Consider the following 19478-nt stretch of genomic DNA (forward strand, 5'->3'; position numbering starts at 1 on the left):
TGCAGTTGGCATAGACTCAGCGAAGCCTCAGCAAGAGTGTTTTAAGTGTCATGGTTGTTGGTTTATTGTTTTATAAAAAATCCCAAAATTGAATTGTTTTCTTTTGTACAATAGAAGAAAGAGAGTAACTTATTTTTTTTTCTTTTTTTGAGTATATGATGTCTTCCTTTAATACACTAAATCAACGTCTTTCCATTTCGAGTGGGTATAGATTTTTTTCTGACTCTGCTTTCCCACTTAATTCAAGCTAGAATAAAAGATACTTTTTATAAGCAGATTTCATTCTGTCCAGTGTGTACAGTATAGAATTGACTATTTTGCTGGCCAGAATGTGTCAAATATCAGTGATGTCACATGGTTAAACCTACTAGTATTCAAGGTGCTCCTGAACAATATAGTCCATAGCTGAGTAGACTCTTCAATTAGTCTAGGTGTCAAAGACCTAGGACACCATATTTCTGGGATGAACACATGCAGATGTGTGTCCAACAAGTCAATCTTTACTTATCTGGGCGTCATGATCTCCATTGCTTTTGGATTTCAATTTTGCCGAATTATTTATTCCTTTTACTTCCTTCCTTGATCTTACTTTCTACATTATAAATTATGCTTGATACCAGACATCATACATTTGCTAATGATTCAGAAGTGTTTCAGAACATTTTTTATGTCAAAACTAATGAATATGATCATTTTTTAAAGCCAGGAGGACATTTTTTTATGGCAGCCCCTTGAGCCACAACTAGGATCCAAGATGTAGCTTAACATTTTTCACTGATTTGAAAGTTCTATTATAAGTAAAATAAGAAATAATAATCAGACTGAAATAGAGACTGCATTCAATACATTTTAAAGTATCACTATTTTTCTATAATATTACATTTTTACTTCTGGCATGCAGTCATCATCCTAATGTATTCTTTGAAATACAATCCTTGAGCAAGAAAGCCACTATTTAAATGAGATAATTTATAAAGCTATCAAAACTTCTTAATAATAAGGGAGAAAAAGCAAATGAGTCTCATATAGACCATGTTCCTATCCTTACAACTTGTCTTTATCCTTGCAACTTCCACAATTTTAAAATTAAAAAAAAAATTTTAAGCTCCTAAAAAAAGATAATTTTGTTTTGCCCAAGCTTCACCTCTTTTGATCACTTAAACATTCTCCTTTTATGCATTATGCTTTATATTTGTCATCTCACTTTTTTCCTTCTATTTTTACTCTACTCTTTTTATTTCTTCTTATTGCTAGAAATACCCCTTATATCTTCCTTCAGTTTTAATGGTATATGTCAAACACAGATGATAAATGTTGGGCAAAGCTCAGAAACCAATTCCATAAAATTTCTGGATTGGAATCATATTGACAAGTTATAATATATTTGAAAAGGTATTTTCTTCTTTGAATTTTGTTTTATTTTTGATTTTGATATAAGATGAGAAACATTCAACTTCTCTGAAATATATTTTAAGAATAAAAGTTAATCTAACTTTAATAGGCAAAATTTAATTCCAGATTGCGCTTGAGAAGTTTTCTTAAAGTTAAGTTTAATATCATAGTCTTCTCCTGATTCTACCTGAAGGAGGCCGCAGAGTTTGTTTATATAAAGAGAAGATGTGGGGGTCTGGGCACAGTGGCTCATGCTTGTAATTCCAGCATTTGGGGAAGTTAATGCAGGAGATTACTTGAGACCAGGAGTTCAAGACCAGCCTGGGCAATATAGTGAGACCTCCCCTCTGCAAAAGAAAAAAAAATAGCTGGATACAGTGGTGCACACCTGTGGTACCAGCTACTCAGGGGGCTAAGGAAGGAGGATGCTTGAGTCCAGGAGTTCTAGGTTGCAGTGAGCTATAATGGCACCACTGCATTCCAGCTTGGGTGACAGAGCGAGACCCTGTATCTAGAAGAAAAAAAAAAAATAGAAGAGATCAAAGTGCAAATCCTGAGTCTATCCCTTCCTGATGGATGAAACTTCGCAAGTTAGCAAGTTAGTTTCTCGAGGGAGAGTATAGACCTGGTAATATTTTATGAATATGACTCAAAGTTCCATAAAATCTAGCTGTTAAATAAATGTTTATTTCCCTCACCATTGTGTAACCAACTTCTTTGTATGAGTGTTACTAATAGGGTTATCACAATTAAGAAGGAAACAAGGGTTATTTATTTATTTATTTACTGATTTATTGTCTGAGTTGTATAACTGACTTCATAACTGCAAATGCAAATTCTTCATTTTGATATTGTTTGATAACAATCATTTTGTAACAATCATTTTTGTGTTATAAAATAACCACAGAAATTATTTTGTTTTTATCTCTCTCATTTTCTTTAAATAGAATTGTGAGGCTGAGAGGGCAAATATAAAGATGATTTACAACTGGTGAGAGTCAGCCGGAGCAGTTACATGTCATAGCTTGTGATTGACAGGCTAAATCCAAAAGTCAGGTTTCCTGACTGTTGTTTACAATAAAGTGTATAATTAAGAATTAGAAACAAAGTTGATGTTAATATATGGTAAATGGACTGTTTATGGCTGTCAGCACAGCATAACAACTAAGGGCATGGACTCTAGATCCAGATTTTGAATGTGCCACTCCCAGCTCTGCTACTTGCCAGTTGAGTAAAATTGGGTAATTAACTTAAGCTTTAAATATTAGTTACTACTTCAAGCCAACAGGCATATGAAAAACTGCTCAACATCACTAATCATCAGTGAAATGCAAATTAAAATCACAATGAGAGATCATCTTACATCAGTCAGAATGGCTATTACTAAAAAGAAAAAACAAACAGATGTTGGCAAAGATGCACAGTAAAGGGAACAGTTATACACTGTTAGTGGGAATGTAAATTAGTAAAATCTCTGTGGAAAACAGTGTGGAGATTTCTTAAAGAACTAAAAATAGAACTGCCATTTGATCCAACAATTCCACTACTAGATATCTACTAACAGCAAAATTAATCATTATATCAAAGATACCTACACCCATATATTTATTGCAGCACTAGTCACAGTAGCAAAGATATGGAATAAATTAAATCTTCGTCAATGGATGACTGGATAAAGAAAATATGGTATATATGCACAGTGGAATACTATTTAGCCATATAAAAGAATAAAATCATGTCTTTTGCAGCACCATAAATGGAATTGTAGGTCATTTTCTTAAGTAAAACAAGTCAGACACAGAAAGACAAATACCACATGTTTCACTTCTAAGTTGGAGCTAAGAAATGTGTATACATGGGTATAGAATGTAGAATAATAGACAGTGGGGACAATGGATGTGAAGGGAGTGAATGATGAGAAATTACTTAATGGGTACAATGTTCAGGATGTTTACAATACACTAAAAGCTCAGACTTACCAATCCATAATCTATCCATGTAACAAAATTATACTCATAAATTTTTACACATAAAATAAAAAACACATAGTTACTACTTCATTAGGACTAAATGATATAAAGTATGTAAATTGCATAACCTTAAACTTGGCACATAGTAATTTCTCTTTGTGTTTGCTGTTATCAGTATTACATGTGTATCAGCTAGAAAGAATTATAAGATAAATTTTAATAGTGAATAATGGAAATCCATCAGATACAGGATATAATTATATATTGTCTCATTTTGATTTGTTTCTTATAATGATAGATATACATTAGTCAAATTTACAGATGAGGAAATGGATACTCAAAAAGTAAAAACTCACTCAAGTTTGTGCAAGTAATACAAGCCAGAAAAAGGTATAAAAACAAATTTGTCTTCAAAGCCTTTATGTTTTGGATTGAGGCACACTACATCACTTATAAATTAGCTACTATTTTCCTTTTCACATAAGCAAACTTAGGGCCAAGAGAGAATTACCTACACGTTCTATGAATGATATACAATTAGTAACAGGCCTAAACTAAGACCCAGGGCTCCTAAATCAGAGTTCAGCACTTGCATGAAACCAGGCTATGATTTAAATAAGTATGTTTTTATAAAATAGTCTATAATCTCACATTATTGTCACTGCCTTATGTGTTTAAAAAAAACTTATTGTAGAGAATAAGTACAGAAAAGCATTTTAAAATTTAATGAGGCATTTCTTCCCTGAATCTACAAATTCTAATAAAAACCACAACCAGACTGATACATAATTCATAGAAGCTAACAAATTACTGTGCATTTGCAAAAATGACCTGTTCTTTCCTACTTATTTTCTGTGTGGTACATTAATGTCAAAAATAACATTGTGGTAAATATAGACAGCATAGTACAACAAACAATATCGGGATAATGTATTGATATAACTCACACCAGAAATGCTAACAGAGCAATTAGAGGGCTCATACAGTTTTAAAATGAAGTCAAAAAGGTCAGCCAAGCTTTTATTTCAGCAAATGTTACTTTATGCTTTATATCCATTTTAGAGCAAAGATTCAAATATTTTTTACTAGAAAAACAAATCAGATAGTCCAAATTCCATTCTTAAATCCTACCAAATGGACTTCATTTAGGCTTTCAAGAATCACATAAACATGTTCAGGATATAGACCTATACCAGTAAGCAAAACATTAGTAAAAACAGTAAATTACTGTAATCCCAAGAATAACATTCAAAATGGCAAGTTTCCAGATCTCTTCCTTGAAAAGACTGTATTAGCTATATGGGAAGAGATTGTAGACAAGAATAAAAATTTTCTTTTCTCAAGGTTAAGGGGTACAGTCCCATTCTCAATATTACTTTTAGTCCTGGGACAAGAGCCCAATAAGGGTCTGGCTAATGAGATAGATTGTGGATACCTTGGATAAAATTATGGGATATGGGACATTGAAGGGAAAAAATCCACAAATAAAAACAATCAGATAATAAAAAATGTTTCATTTTAAGGTATTTGAAGTTCATCAGAGCATATGTTAACAAAGCCTGTAATAAAGAAAAAGCATACAACTTTGTCTTTCTTAGATATAATTTTATCTTTCTCCAATAATATCAGCCTGCATAACATGTGGTTGGAAAAATGTCAATCGATATTCTAAGTTTATACCAGTATTTTCCCACATGTACGGCTCTTGCCATTTATGGATATTCATTTCATTGCTGTTCTTCTTCATGAATGGTGCCTATCTCATGAATGTGTTTCTTTTTATTTAATATAATATTCTGCATATAGATCAGAGCTGAAATACTCTTGGCATTACAAAGACAAAATGCTTACAGACTAAATCAGAATTTAAACACTGAGAAAGAACAAACACCATACATGTCTGAATTAAAACTATGATAATTATTAATATTAGACTATTAATACAAATAAACATCAGAATTTCAAAATTCAAAACTCTAAGGTTTGTTTGGTCATATCTAGGTTCATAAATACTCACTGTCCAGGAGAATATAAATGTGTTCTGAGGCAAAAGTCACATGAATAGAATTGATTATGAAACATTAATTGGTGTTTCTTATGTTCAATAGAAAGTGCTACGTAATATGAGTAAATAGTAGTGTAAGATTTCTCCCCTTCTGCTCTAGAGGTCCTAGAGGAGAATCAATTTCCTTGCCTTTCCTGGCTTGTGGGGGCCACCTGCTTTCCTTAGCTCGCCCCTTCCTCTACCTTCAAGCCAATCACTTCAATCTCTGCTTCTGTCAACACAGTTCCTCTCTGACATTGACCCTCTTTCTTCTCCCTTATAAGGACCTTTCTAATTACTGTATATTCATCTTATCTAATAAACCAGGAAAATCTTTTCATTTCAAGATCCCTATTTAATCACATCTGAAAAGTCCCTTTTAACATGTAAGCTAACATATTCATAGGGTTCCAAGAATTAGGATGTGACCACCTTTAGGGGCCATTTTTTCTGATTACCATCAAGGAGAATTCACCTGAGTCTCATACTATGATACTACTCAGAGGTTCTGGAAGTCATGCTTTTAAAGGGATAATTATTTTAATAATAAATACCTTTCGGAAACTAATATGTATCTAGCAAAGTGCTCTATGATAGAGATAAAAGGTATATAGACCCAGTTTCTGTTTTTAAAGAAATGTTAATCTAGTGTGACTTTAAAAAACCTTTTTGACCTTGCCCATTGTATGAAATACATTTTACTTTACAATGCAGTTCACGTATACATCTTTTGTATACATGTGTATGTCTGAAAAAATTTTTCATAAAATCTTAGACTACTAAGAATCTAGCATTTTTTATTGTGTCCTTTTTATTTAAAGCAAGCATATGTTTATCACAATACCCTAATGTGCTTTAGTTGTCAAAACAGACAAGGATTTCAATGTATAAAAATTTTACTGCTCTTATAGGTAATACAGACACATGTCTAACAGTGTAATAAAGATAATAGCACCATTACTAGCTAGAGGAATGCAGACTATACTTGAGTTATCACTTCACAGAAACCTTACAGGATATGTGTTTTTTAAAGTGAGCCTTAAAAGGTAACTAAACATTTACAGTCAGACCCAGTGTTTAAAGTTGTCCAAGCAAAGTAGGCAAAACCCCTAAGTATTATCCAAAGTGGCATATTCAGGAAACTTCAAACCTCAGAGTTCAAAATGCTGGAAAATAGGGTATTGGAAACTTGTGAAGAGATGAGATAAACAAGTGAAGTAGACAAATGCAATAACAGTGGACCTATTTGAAGACTTTTCATTTGTTCGGCCTCATCTGCTGTGAGATCCAGTTAGATCTAAACTGAGAATAAAATGGTAAATAAAAAGACAAGGAATTTGCTCTCATAGAGCTTACATTCTAACATTTAACTTATTCTTTAAACAATGATAATAAATTCAAACTTAGCATATGGGCAAATGTCAAGTCACGGAACTATTTTATACAGAAGAGAAACATGATGAGATTTATGCTTTTAAAAGATTATCGTATTTGAGATGGACTTAGTGTATACAGACAAAAACTTTGTGTATAATGAGAAATAGAACTAAGGCAATACCAGTGGCATGACTCTCAGGGCGGATATTTGAAATGTTAATGAGATAGAATTTATAGGATTTGGAGATTGTATGAGTGGTGTGGGAAAAGAGAAATGAAGGATAATTTCTGTAGTTTTATTTTTGCTGAGTAGGTAGATGGGAGTATCTTTCAATGAGGAAGAATTTACACTTGCAAAGCAGTTTTAGGATAATGGATGCTAAGTTGATTAAAAATCAAATGTACATATATGGAAAATGGAAAAACATATAGAGCCGGGTCCCAGGGACTCAGATTGTGTATTAGAAGATGGGTGGCATTTCAACCCATGATACTAGGATAAATCATCTAGGAAAAGTATTATAATAAGAGAAGAAAGAATAAATCCCCATACATGCCAACATTTAAAGGATGATCAGAATGGGATTCCACAAAGAATTTGTAATGAGAGAGGAACTATAATATAGGACAGAAATTTGTAATTAGAGGGAAATGATAATATGTAATATATTTGTGTGATAAAAAAAGAGTATTGAGATTAAATGGGGTGGTTGAAAGTGGATCCAAGAGGTCATATAAGAAAAGAAGTAAAGAGCATGCATCCAATATGGTAATCAGGGTATCTTTGATAGCATTAGTTGAAGTGATGTTGTGGAATGGTGAGGTAGATATTATAGTGGACTGAGGAATGAGGCAGGAAATCACATGATGATGGTGGTTATAGCCTGTGGTTTTAGTTTGCTTTTGGAGGAATGATAAGAGTAAATTGCTATAACAAGAGCCAGGTACAGACAGTTGTCATTTTTTAAAAAGGAGCAACTTATTAGATATTTTATGTTTGGGAAAAATAGTGTGAGGTTCATATTAGAGGGATCATTGAAGTGGTTTAAAAGGTGTAATGAGAGCAACAAGGAAAATGTGTATGTTGTGGCCTACATGGTCCCTTGCCCTTTGTGTTATAGTGTATGCACATGTAATGTACGCATGCATGGTGTACAGTAAAGAAAAAAAAACATTTTAAATGACTCAACATTTTAAAACATGGGTCCAGTTGATTGTTCATAGTAGAACTCAAGAGCTTTTCACATTCATTTTTGGCTCTCTTCTCCTTCTCACTTGTAAAACCACCAAGGGCAATTAACATAAACAGGCCAGTGATACCCTTGACTTTGCGAGGTAATTAACACAGCAGGAAATACATTCTGGGGCAGACAGTTCCAAAAAGAGTGGGTGGAATCTTAATGGGAGACTAAGGGAGAGTAAGCAAGTTAATAATTCCAGATCATATATAACTCTCAGATCATTAAATCTCAAAGCTATTTTTAAAAACTCAACAACCTGGAAAGAATTATTTTAATATTTTCTTCAGTTTCACCAGTGGCTGGACTTTTATTATTATTATTTTTTTTTTTTTTCTGATAGTAGTGTTTAGATAGACTTTCTAAAATCATTTAAAAGCCAACCTAATTGCTAGCCTTGCATAAATTTCTAAGGCATTATTTAAGCAATAATGACCTTCACACTGGATATGTTCTCGGCATTAATGACCAGTTGAAACTATTGGTAGGCTCAGGTGAAAACTTGGGGCCTTTAATAGAGCCTGCCATTAACGGTCAGGAAATGTCTAACTGGGAGGTCATTAGTGTGATTATAAATCATAACAATGTAAATAAAAAAAGCAAAGTGTTCAAAAGTTACAAGTTGAACATCAAGTTGCCATGGATACTATTTTCCTAGAGACAGCAACCTAGACCACTAACCAAAGGAAAACAATTCTCCAGTTTTACAGTTCCTTCTAGGATTATAATTGCTTTTTGGATACAAATATTGATCCATAGAATCTGAAACAACTAACATTCCTACTGTGTACAAATAAGGACTTGTGGAATGGAAGGCATTTAAAAAAGTTATTCTTTCTAATTTGTATCACTACCATTATGATAGACTGAACTACTTTGATATCTTGTTATGTTTAAACTATTCAAAGAAGGAAAATAAAGACATCATAAGTAGGGGTGGATCTAGTTTTTGTGAAACCCAAGGCTCACATTTTAGGATCCCTTAAAAAAAAAGAAATCCAAATATAAAATAATTCTAATATAAAATATTCATTTCTCCAATGCTTGCACCACAAGGGGAAATGTGACAGAGACAGTTATTTTACTGATTGCAATAACAATTTCTTACTTTTGCAAAGTTTAGAAAAATCATATGCCTATATAATATTGCAAGTATCCTACCTTATGTATAAGCTGAAGGATTTTCTCAATTTTAGGCTTGATTCGTTTAACAGCAATTATAAACGAACAGATTCGTTTATATTCTGTTAAGAATCCTACAAGTTTAGACAAAGAAAGGGGGCAAAGAGATTATCCAGTGTAACAACCTCACTGTAGATGAATAAATTGATAGTAAAGTCATCACACCAATACATGTATGAATAAATTGAAACTCAAAATGCTAAAGCAAGGAGGCTTAACCATCCCAAGTTCCCTGACTCACACTTTTCTGTACCCAAGTTCCTTAACTCTTATTGGCTTTTTATAGGAGTAGGACTGCCTGGAACCTGAGTGATTTATTTTAGAAATTTTTGATGAACCAGTGAAGCAGATTCAAGGGGATTATATATGCATGGAACTTATTGATGGAGTAAAGCATTTTAGAGAAAAGAGATCAAGTTATTGTTAATTTTGAAAACAGGTTCTGTAGTGGAAACCACTAGTTAAGAAAACTAGATACCTCCTCCCCATCTTTCATGGGAAATGAACTACGGCAGAAGCATCACTGCCCAAGCAGGCCTACATTTCTCAGCCTCATCGTACAGCTGGGTATTGTTCTGATAGGTGGGGGTCAAGGGCAAGGAAGAAATACAGAAATTCTCATTTTATTTCAATGCATTGCGATGTGACAGTGTAACCCCTTGTTTGAAAGTGGTTAAAACAAGAGCTAGGGCACTTATCCTCAATTCTGAAAGATTTCTTATTATTTGTTTAAAACTGTTAGTGAATTGATTTATTCCTTGGACATTTCAGAACTTGCTTGCTATTGGAATCTTAAGAGTATGTGAGAAATGTCTCAGAAAAGATCAATTTCAAAGACATGAGTGTCCAACAGAAACTAACTGGTGATGCCACAAATAATTGATTAAATCTCACCTTACTCACATTTGGGAGATCTTGGTTTTAATCTTTAGATGAAAACATTGGTCCTGCTATAATTTGTTAATAAAAGAAGTAAGTGAGCTGGAAATATTTCCAGATAAGATTATCAAATTATCGCTTTTTTCCAGTAAAGTATAAAAGATACATGTATTGGTGTGATGACTTTGCTATCAGCTCCAGAACTGTTTTATCATATAAACTGATGTCAGTGTGTGTGTGTGCACACGTACTCACATATAACATATTGATTTTCATTTCTGTCAAAATTACATTTATTTGAGCAGCATTTCTTGTTTGAATATATTTTGATATTGACCTCAAGGGAAGAAAGTCAATAACTGCATAATATACCGCCAGCCATAGAAACCAAATATTCAGACTTCTGTCAGTGGCACATCACCAGACTAGCATGGATGCCTGTGAGACCGGCGGCCCTGCAGGGCTTGTCTAGAGGGAAAGGAGTTATGTAGAGTTAAGAAAAAAACCTCAGCAGAAAATGAGAATTAAGGGGTGAAAGGTAGTTTGCAGGTGTCCGAATAGATCTCCTAATGACTAAAGAAACAGAATTGTGATTTTCAAAAGGGAAGATTTCCACAAATGGCAAATTTCTACTCCTTTCCCTTCTGTAGCCTAGTTACTGTGGTTTGGAAACTGGACAATTTCCGAATGTGACTTTTCCTGAGACCAAACTTTTAGAGAAATTATTATCCTGTACCTTCTCAGTTTTACATTGCAATCTCATTTATTATCTATTCCACTAACTCTTTTCAGATATGAGGTAGCAGATCCAAAGGAATATTTTTTACCCATAAATTCATCAGACTTAAAAGTCAAATCTTGTACAAAATAGTTCCTTTGAACATGATGTTCTTTACTTATTTTGGATTAGTGTAAAAACTAGAATTGGCTCCTGGTAATAGGAGATAGTTACTTTGATCACTGCTGCCTAAATTGCAATGACATTTTCTAAAGTTCTAACACCAAGGACACTAACCTGCAACTGATGAGTTCTGTCTGAGAAAGCACAATATAGGACATCAGTAAAAGTAAACACACAGGGGCTAGTTAATGCAAAGGGTAATACAGCCACCTTGACACCGTAAGGATCTGGGTTTACAACCAGCTGAGCTCATTGCTTCAAGGAGTCTAGGGCCAGTTCCTGTCTGTTTTCTACGCATTGAAAATCACCCACTATTAAGCATAATTAACAAGTTACTTTCCAATGGGACTGTGCATTAAAATAGAGTTGTTTTTTTCCTGCATTTTCAAAAGCAATGTCCAGACATACACAATTCTGATAGTTTTGGGGGACTGACTGTGTAACAAAGTTCCGAAATTTCATTTCAGGCTTCACTTGGCTTCTGAAACTTTTCCACAGCATGTAAAACAATTAAAAACACCCTGCCATGTTTCTGGTATTGCATCTGGTGATTCGTGAACACTCTCAGACGCTTGAGAACTTTGTCTTTTGGGTTCCTAAAGAGGTGATTACAAACATGATGCGAATAACAAATCGGAAAAGTACCTTCTGATTTGTGGAATAATTTACTAGAAATTGGTAAAAAAAAAAAAAAAAAAAAAAGTCTATTATCTATATGATATTAAAAGAAAACATATTTTAAAAATATAAATCTAACACAATAGGTCATAATACAAAATACATATTCAGACCTGAAGAATTTAGATGCCTAGTTTTGGAATACAGTCATCAATCAAGCCAGCTTTCCATAGTGGTATCTGCATAAATCATATTTTTTTCTAAATATAATCTCTCCATTGTACTCTTTGAGGAAGGGAATGTTATACCTGTGTACATTAGACTGAATGGCTAAATAGTTTTTTTGAAGGGATTTTCTTTAATGAAAATTTTTTTTCAAGATTTCTCAAATGTGGCACTATTAACATTCTGAGGTGACTAATTCATTGTGGAGAGTGCTTCTGTGCGTTGTAGAAGGCTTACCGGCATCTCTGGTCTGGACCTTCTAGATGCCAGTAGCACCCGTTCCTCCAGCTGTGACAGCAGCCATTGTCTAGTTCTCTAGACATTGATAAATGTTCCCTGGGTAAAACATTTCTCAGCTGAGAAATGCTGACTTAGCACATACTGTTCTTTGTGTTAGGAATAACTTTTTTCTTGGCCTTCCCCAGCGGCGTACTACTGTCCATACATTCTGGAATCACCTTGATGTGTCATCTCCATTTTAAGCCTTAATTGAATTACCCAGGGAGAAATAAGGGCTTCTTCTATTCTCTTTTCGCTATGACAGGTTTATATCCCTGTTAAAATTCTTAGAATAAAACATTCACCTTTTATTCTGCTTGTAAGAGTATCTTCATCCCTTACTTGCTATGCTACTTAAGTTAAAAATTAAGGGTATGTTACCTTTTTCCATGGGGTGTTCCCAGATTCTACCATAATTCCTGATACTTAGTAGGCATCCAATAAATATTTACAAAAATGATGAACTTAATGACTAAATAAATAAATGGGGCTGGAAAGTTTATAAAAAATGAACTCATAAATATATTTTTACTTTCATATAGAACACTTGTCTGGAAAAATATTCTTTTTTAATTTTTTTTTTCTTAAATTCTACACTAAGGAATTTTGAAGTCATAAAGAAAATTTACTGATTACAGTTGGAGTGTAGGGGTCTAAAAAGTCATTAAAGTTTTATAAATAAAAAAGGGATCTTATATATCAAATTTTTAGAAATAGTATTTGATGAGATTATCACTCACACAAAAGACACAAGTAGCTGACATGAACCTATAGTTAGTTCCTTTGTTCTCCAATGCTGAGGTGCTAATTAATATTTGTTAGTGATGATGAAATGCAAAATTTTATACAGAAATATTTTTTCTTGCTAGTTGCACATAAATATTGATCAACTGCTTTGGAACAAATTTACTCTTCAATAAGATAGCATTTCAGTGCTTATGTAGCCAATATAATCTTATATATCATCGCAGTAGACTAAATAATGCCCGCTGAAAAATGCCTGATTTAGAATTTCTGGAATCTGTGACTATGTTACGTTATATGGCAAAAAGGACTTTGCAGGTGTGATTAAGTTATCTTGATAAGGGAAGATTTTCCTGGATTACCTAGGTGGGTCCAATATAATCTCAGAGGGCCTGATATAATCAGAGAGATAGAGACAATATGACAATGGAAGCAGAGAGGAATTTTAAAATGCTACACTACTAGAGTTGATGATGGATGAAGGGGCCATGAGCTAAGGATGCTGGTGGTCTCTAGCCAAAGTAGACCTGCTGACACTTTGATTTTTGTCCAGTGAAACTGATTTCAGACTTCTGAGCTCAGTATCTATAAGACAATAATTTTTTATTATTTTAAGCCACTAAACTTGTGGTAATTTGATACTGTGGTGATTGAAAACAAATAAAATCATTATGAGGAGAAGCCTTTTGACTTACTCTTGGTAAGAATTCTGTATTGAATGTGTAACTCTATGTATTTAAATATCATGTTTCCATTTGCTATGGGTAAACATTGTTTGGGACTATACACCATTTTATAAATATGCTAGAAGTGTTCATCCATTCTCATCTATTCTATCGTCTGTCAAGCCAGTTGCTCTGGGATAGTGGACAACATGGTTAGTACACTTGGGTAGCTGCCAGTGTTCAATGACGCTGTGAGCAAGCTTATATGTAGATCCTGAAACACATAGGGTGTTCATCTATGCCAGAACTATTTTCTTATGATCTGTGTGAAGTGTAAAAGCTTTGTAATAAGTGTTGCTATCTAGAAGTTCTTATAATTTTATTTAAGTGTCTCGACTAATTTGGCCTTTTGTATTCTTGTGATTGTATGTGGTGTTTCAATGTGTCTATATATTGAAATGGAAAGAAATGACATCTTTATAATATTAAATATTTAGATCTTCTTTACTGCATCTAATAAGCTTTTCTATAATGCAAAATTGCACATCTGCTGTTTGATTTACTCTTAGGTACTTATTTACTTTTAATGTAAATGGCTTTTTTTTCTAACTTTGTTCTCAGCATATAGGAATAAATGGACTTTGAATTCAGTAACCTAGATTAACTCTGTTATAAATTCTAGTAATTTATTAATAGTTTATTTAGGAGTTTCTATGTATATAAGAACATTATCTGCAATTCATTTTCCTCTTATTTCTTGTTCCTGGCTTAATGAGCTGCTAAGAATGAAAACAATAACAGAAAACTGTATCTTGTTTCTGATCTCAAAGGGAAAGCATTGAACACTTCAATTTATATATGATGGTGCTGAAATGGCTTTTGTTTTATTGTGGAATAATTTGAAGGTATAACAAATAGGATTTTATGACAGAGTTGATGTGGCAGTGGATTGAAAAAATGTGGTAAAATATGATTTCTTTAGCTTGGTGTAATACAGTTACTATGCTAGGAGGATTGGAGGAGGCTATAAAATCAAGAGCTCGGTTTAAACCTGTTAAATTTGAGATGTATATTAGATAGGCAAATGGATATGGAAAGTAATCACTTAGATATTATATTAGTCAAACTTCTCCAGAGAAACAGAACCAATAGAATATATAGAGATATATAAGAGAAGATCTAGTCTGAGAATTGGCTCATGTAATTGTGGAGGCTGAGAAGTCCCATGACATACCATCTGCAAAGTGGAGGACTAGGAAAACCTCTGGCGTAATTCAGTCTGAGTTCAAAGGCCTAAAAACTAGGGAGCTGATGTTGTACATCCTAGTTCAAGGCCAAAGGCCTGAGAACTGAGAAGGGTAGGCCATGGGTCAGACAGGGGAAGTGTTATTATGTAAGTCCTGGAGTTCAAAAACCCAAGTTCAGAAGAAGGCGGATGTCTCAGCTCAAGAACAGAGAGAAAATTTACCATTCCTTTGCCCTTTTGTCCTGTTCTGGCCTCCAATGGATTGGATGATGCCTGTCCACCTTGTTGAGAGTGGATCTTTATTCAGTCCACTGATTAGATTAGTCAAATGCTAATCTCTTCCAGAAGCCCTTTTACAGACACACCCCAAAATAGTTGTACCAGCTGTCTGGACATCTCTTAGCCCAGTCAAGTTGAAGTATAAAATTAACCATCACAAGTCCACTGCTTGTCAGCTTGGCATTCATATGTGCCTCCTTAAACCACACTTAATCTCCAAATAAAGCAAGGACATAATTCTCCCTAACATTTTACGACCATCCTGCTTACACCCAGACATGTACTAATCTCTTCAGAAGAGTTGATGAAGTCTTTGAGTGATGTTTACCCTTCTGGTATTCTCCTGTAACTTAAATGCATGACGTAAAATTACCAATACTCAAATACTGATATAAAATTAATATGTCTTATGTTACTAGATAAAGGAATAAGAGAGGAAAGAACAAAAACATTTACTTAATATACATTTGTGTATATATATATGCACACAGACAATACATTCATAACAAAATAGGAAAGAAATACACATGACAATTATAGTTTTTATTTCTTTAACAGCTCATGTGATTGTAGCTAGTATTTAAAACTCCACTTTTCTACTCCCCATTCTGTGTTCCTTTTGCTGTCATTTCTAATAGGTGGTTATTTGTAGTCCTCACTGAATTGGGTTGCTGTAATTTTCCATTGACCTTAATCACATGGCATGGCAATACTAAGAGATATTCTAAGGAATCTCATTGCCTTAGTCCTGTGAGATATCACCAACTAGATGATCCTACAGCTGAATCTTCAAAAGGCCATTCCATCATCTATCCAGCCATTTGCTTTGGGATAGTGGAGATGGTAGGACTAGTGAATTCTACAAGCATGGGCCTATTGATGCACTTCTTTGACTGTAAAATGTGTTCTTGGTAAGAAGCAATGCTCTATGGAATATTGTGGCGGTGGGGAAGGTGTTCTGTAAATCCACAACTGATTGTTTTCGAAGAAGCATTGCATGCAAAGAACGCAAATCCATATTCAGAGTAAGCGTTTATTCCAGTAAGGACAAAATTTCACTTCTTCCATGATAGAAGTTGTCCAGTGTAACCAACCTACCACTAGATACCTGGATGATCACCTCAGGGAACGATGTTATATCAGGAGCTCAGTGTTGGTGCCTACTGTTGGCATATGGGCACTCAGCATTGACTAAAGCCAGATTAGCCTGAGTGAGTAGAAATTCGTGTTGCTGAGTCAATGCTGCCACCATGGCAACTTTACTTATTAGGCCGCTGAGCAATGATGAGTGACTGAGGAAAGAAGCTGATTGGTATTCACAGAATGGATCATCCTATCCATGTGATTATTAAAATACTCCTCTGCTGAGACATCCTTTGGTGAACATTCAAACAGGACACAAATATCTTCATGTTTTTTTCCCCATTCTGAGACATCTATCCATACACCCTTCACTCAATTTCTTTGTCACCAATTTTCTTATCATGTTCCTTTCAAGTCCCTGATCATCCAGCCAAACCATTGACTACAGCCCATGAATTGGTACACAATTCCATGTCTGGTCATTTCTCCTCCCAAGCAAAGTATACAACCAGGTTCCCTGCCCAAAATTATGTCTATACCTAACCCACAAATTCATAAAGTTGGGAGTGCATAGCACACTCCATTATCAAATGGAAGTGGTATGCATGTGATAGGGCCTGAACAGCCCCTGAAGGCACAAGTAAGTTTCATTAGGAAAGGGCCCAAATGCCCATGGTACCCACTCTTGCTACTCTGCCTTCTTTCTCCAAACGCGCACCTATGGCATCATGAGGAGTTTCTTATGATCAGTTGACAGAGAAAGAGAAGACCTGGTCATGGTTTGCATATGGTTTTGTACAATATGCAGGTAACACCCAAAAGTGGACAGCTGCAGCACTACAGCTCATGTCTAGGACATCCCTGAAGGTCAGTTGTGAAGGGAAATGTTCCCTATATATGAAATATCTGCATTGGATAATTTGTAATCAACCTCTTATAAGAGGCAAGGATATTTTTGAACATTTGGGGAAAATTAAGGTGAGAGATAAGTTTTTGCATCTGGCTCCTACTACAACCCAGAAAGATACACAACACCTAGTGGGCCTGTATGGATTTTGGAGACAATTCACTCAGTTGGTTATACTGAAAATCTGATAGTTTTGAGTAGGGCCCAGAATACCAGAAGGCTCTGTAACTGGTCCAGGATTCTGTGTAAGCTGGTCTGCCCCTTGGAGCATATGATCCAACAAATCCAATGGTGCTTCAGGTGTCTGTGGTAGATAAAGATGCTCTTTAAAACCTGTGGCAGGCCCCTATAGCTGCATCACAGTGTGGGCCTTTAAGTTTTTGGAGCAAAGACTTGCAATCCTCTTCAAATAACATAAAAAAAAAAAAAAAAAAAAAAAAAAAAAGATGGCCCTTGGCCTTGATACTGGACCTTAGTAAAAACAGAATGCTTGACTTTGGGCTGTTTACGTAACCATGTGATCTGAGCTACCTGTTATAACTGAATCTCTATAAATAGTTCACACAACGGACCACCAGCACTCTTTTTACTACTGGAAATAGACTCATATTTAAATCTAAAAAGATTAAAGAGCCAGTCCAAGAAACCCCAAAGCCAACTCAGAAAACTCATCCTTAAAATTCTGTTTCTCTAGAACCACTGTTAGTATCAAAATGAAATATGTCTTGATTTTAGAGTAAAGGGACAAGAGAAAGAATGAGGCAAATCATCAATGTTTAAAGGCTATTTAAAACCTTAATACTGGATAAAATATCAAGGCATAAATGGTAGATCAAGAAAAAGTTGAAAGAAGCTTGCCCTGAAGCATTCAACTAACAGTTTAAAGTGATGAAGAGAAACAGCCAGGTCTGGAAGCGGTGGCTCAAGAGGTAGGAGGAAAACCTACCTCATTCAAGAGGTAGGAAGAATAAATGACATATCCTTGAAACCAAGCATAGAAAATGTGTCAAAAAGAAGGAGAATTGCTTAAACTCCAATTATTATTATATGAATAATGCTTAAATAAATATTCTTGCATCTATATCATAGATCGCTTGCAGTAGTTTTTCTGGTAGAGTAAATTTCTACAGTAGAATTTTGAGGAAAAACCCTATGTCAATTTACAATATTGATAGGTGTTTTACAATTGCTACCAGAAGAGGGGGATTATACAACCTTACCTATCTGTCCTTAGTATGAGATAATACATACAGAGAAATACATATCTTGCTCCAGATATCTTTCAGGAATAAAGAAATTGTGTCAGGTTATCAAAGACAGAACCTGCACTGGTTTGCCCATTTACAGACACTGGTTAAGTCAGAAATCTCTGATTTTCATTTGAGCCACATAAAAACCATCATTAAATAGTAAATTCTAAAATTCAACATATAACCAGGCACACACTTGGCTCTCCCTGAATGAGACTTTTTTTTTTTATAGTAGATTGGCAAGTAAATCATATTGGAAGCAAGTGAGATAAGGTTATTATGATTATCTAAGACATCAGACGTGATCAGGAGAGCTGCAAATAAATCACATCTACTTCTAAGTCTATGCTTTCGAAATCTTCAGACATCTAATTATCACTTTCATTATTTTTATTTTATCCACATGTGACCTATAATTTTAATCATTTATTATATTTAAAATCAATTTACTCTCTTTTGCCTAAATCTACTCTAGAAGAAAAATTTATATCACTGTTATGAATGGGGAGAAGGTATCACTTGTCGTTAAAGGAAGGTACTGTAAGAATAAACATAATCAGTACAAACAATGTTATTAAATTTCAGGTTGATGTTATTGCTTGGCAAAGGCTTTGAACCCATGGAATATAAAAAAGAAATTACCAAGGGTTAGAGAAGAATTAAAGGTATATTTGTTTTTACTTGGTATGCTTCTTGAATGGTAAAGGCATGGATTGAAAACTTAAAGTCTGAACTATTTCTCATCATAGAATGTTTTACTCAGAGCAGCATTCTAGTTTATTAACAAAGTAAAAACTAGTTGTAGCTCTTATTTTTCAGTTAGAATTACAACTGCTATTTTACATGAATGTCATGAATGTTAGTCCACAGGACTTAAAGCAAACATCAGTATCCATCTCATGAAACCATAATAATAAGAATTTCTGTTTAAAAGGAGCCCTAAAAATTAGATTTTTTTTTTTTTTTTGAAATGAAGTCTCACTGCGTCACCCAGGCTGGAGTGCAGTAGCACAATCTTGGCTCACTGCAACCTCTGCCTGCCAGGTTCAAGAGATTCTTCTGCCTCAGCCTCCCGAGTAGCTAGGACTCAAAAATGAGCACACCACCACGCCCAGATCATTTTTGTACTTTTAGTAGAGATGGGGTGTCACCATATTGGTCAGGCTGGTCTCGAACTCCTGACCTCGTGATCTGCCCAC

This window comes from Piliocolobus tephrosceles, chromosome 14 (genome assembly GCF_002776525.5).
Source record: "Piliocolobus tephrosceles isolate RC106 chromosome 14, ASM277652v3, whole genome shotgun sequence".
Classification (NCBI taxonomy): domain Eukaryota; kingdom Metazoa; phylum Chordata; class Mammalia; order Primates; family Cercopithecidae; genus Piliocolobus; species Piliocolobus tephrosceles.